Genomic DNA, 2,828 nt, shown 5'->3' with positions numbered 1-2,828 from the left:
TATATATATATATATATATATATATATATGTATGTATATATATACTTTTACTTGTTTCAGTCATTTGCACATGGCCATGCTATATACTTAATCATATAGTTAATATATAATTAAATGCATATTTATTTACATATAGTTAATATAAAAATATAATATATAGTTAATACACTTTCAAACAGTACCACAGTGCTTGTGTGACACAAGCATAAACCACTGATCTCCAGTCTTTTCATCTGGTCAGCATTCAGCTAAACCCTTTGGGAATTAAAATGTCAGGACCAACCACAGTACCACAGCATCGATGGGGGGCAATGAAAGTACCAGGATTAGTCAGAACCTTCAAACTCTTAGAAGGATGTTCAGTACCTTACAATCTCAGAATATATTTGGTTGTGAGTAGTAGTGGTGGTGGTGGTGGTGGTGTTGGCAGTAGTAGCTGCTGCAGTAGTGAAAAAGGTGGTGAGGGTGGTTGAGGCAGAGAAGAATATCTGGGTTCTTCTCACACAAGGAATTGGTGACAATAATGTGGCAAGGAGGACAAGGAGAGGATGATGAAGTAAATGTTAGTGATTAGCTTAGAGGATGTGATGGCTTATTAATGGGAGATTGAACCACTTCCTCAGGAAACAATCTCTCTCAGTACTTAGTGAAGCATTATAAGACCTAGTAGATATGGAAGTGGTGGTGGTGGTGGTGGTTGTAGGAGGAGGTGTAGTTGTGTTTGTGGTGGAGTGGAGGTGGTTGTGTCTGTAGGTGGTGGTAGTGGTGTGCAAATGATGAAGGTAGCATGCAGATGATGGTGATGTGTATGTGATGATTGCATGCAGATGATAGTGGTATGCACAACACATGATGATGGTAGTGGTGGTGCTAATGATAGCATGTAAATCTTGTTTAGCCCCAGGTTGGCACTAATTGAGCAGACATATGATCAAAGTAATCCTAGCCATGACCATCTCATCTTTTTAATTCTTTTTTGAGGTTTAATATAACCCAGACTACATTAGCCAACTTGTTTTTTTTTTTTTTTTGTGGTTGGTAGGATGTGATCTGAGGAAAATTTGGCTGCTATTTTTAGCATCTCAAGATCCCCTCTTATTGGCTCAAGCCAGTTGTGCAGAATGTAGTCATGAGTTTGCAGTGTTGGTAGAGAGTACATTCTTTTGAGTACTGGAACTACTCCCTGAAAGAACTAGAACAATTCCTAATTGTGAGTACTAGAGATACTCACTTTGACAGTAGAAGTGTAAGGAGGTCTAACTGGCCAAGTTGTGAGTGCATTAGACAGATTATCATGCAGTATTTGTTCCACTCTAAGTTCAGATACTGCTGAGGTCAACTTAGTCTTTCAGAGTTGGTATATAAAATGTGGTGTATCATGTGATGGGGTTGATTCTTCTTTCTGCTTTTCTCTCTCTTTTTCCAGAAGAAATCAACTGAGGTCAGACTTGTAGAGATATGGGCTCCATTAAGTCTAAAAAAATATCCTTAGTACTTCATCAGGAGTTAAAGGGCACAAGACACTGCAAGTAGAACTATATCAACTGATGACCATTTAAGCAGGATGTCAACAGTTTGTATATTCATTCAATCCACATAGTTTGAAGTAGGTACCACAAAGTGAAACATCATATTCCTGTAAATAATAGCATAAAATTAATGAGTGCTTTGTCAGTCCCTGGTACCGAACTCATATCTTCTTGCATAACTACTAAACACATTGATCTTGTTTCAGTTTTATTGCCAAAATATTCCAAGCTTTATCAGTTCCTGATTCTCTTTGAAGCCCAAATGTAACCAGTATTAATATCCTGTTGACATATACTAGGATGCTACTGCTGTTTAATATACACATAGACTCAATCATTTTTGATCATGTCTCAATAAATCAGCAAGCCTTCATATTTAAAATGCACTACAACTACTATAGGTCAATAGAAACCTTATATCTTTCATTTGTTTCCTCTACCACAATGACAACTAGCAAACCAGGGAAGCTGTATGTGGTTGTTCAACCTGCTCGAAACATTTGTCAAGGAAAGACACATTGGATAATGTCACCCAAAATACATTATGTCAGAATAAAAGATGAGATAGTCAGCTCTATCAGGGCTAGCCTGGAGCTAAACAACAACAACGACAACTTCATCAACCAATAACGTATCCTCTACATGGTGTTTCACTCTGCTAAAAATAGCAACTAGATATCTCTCTAATCACATCCTATTGTTTTCTTTTAAAAGTGACATTACATAATGTCAAGTGGAAACAAAAGGATGGGATTAGACTAAACTGAAACACTTCCGATCATAGGTCTGCTCATTTGGGGACTAATCTTGAGCTAAGCAACAACAGCCCCTGCATCTCAAAACTAGCAAGTTGTATACCAAACCCACCCAACACTCTTCACATCATACTGTGTTTTGTTCTGTAAATCACAGATTAAACCTTACTTGCCCCCATCAAATCTGCAAGGCTGTGGGAGATGAGAAGTCTGAAAATGTCATGAGAGTTGTCCTGTCCTTTCTAAGCCCCACTTATTAAAGAACACCCTCCAAAGTATATTCTAAACTAGATGCAGTTAGAATTACTTTACTACTTTTGAAAAGGCTTGTTTTGAATCAAATCCTCTTTAAAGACTCTTAATACAGCTGCACTTTATCTTTTTCCTAGGCACATCATCACCCATCATTATCATCACCCATCATTATCATCACCCATCATTATCATCACCCATCATTATCATCACCCATCATTATCATCACCCATCATTATCATCACCCATCATTATCATCACCCATCATTATCATCACCCATCATTATCATCA

Source organism: Octopus bimaculoides, chromosome 8 (genome assembly GCF_001194135.2).
Source record: "Octopus bimaculoides isolate UCB-OBI-ISO-001 chromosome 8, ASM119413v2, whole genome shotgun sequence".
NCBI lineage: Eukaryota > Metazoa > Mollusca > Cephalopoda > Octopoda > Octopodidae > Octopus > Octopus bimaculoides.
The sequence above is the reverse complement of the archived record's forward strand: the minus strand, read 5'-3'. Positions refer to the sequence as shown.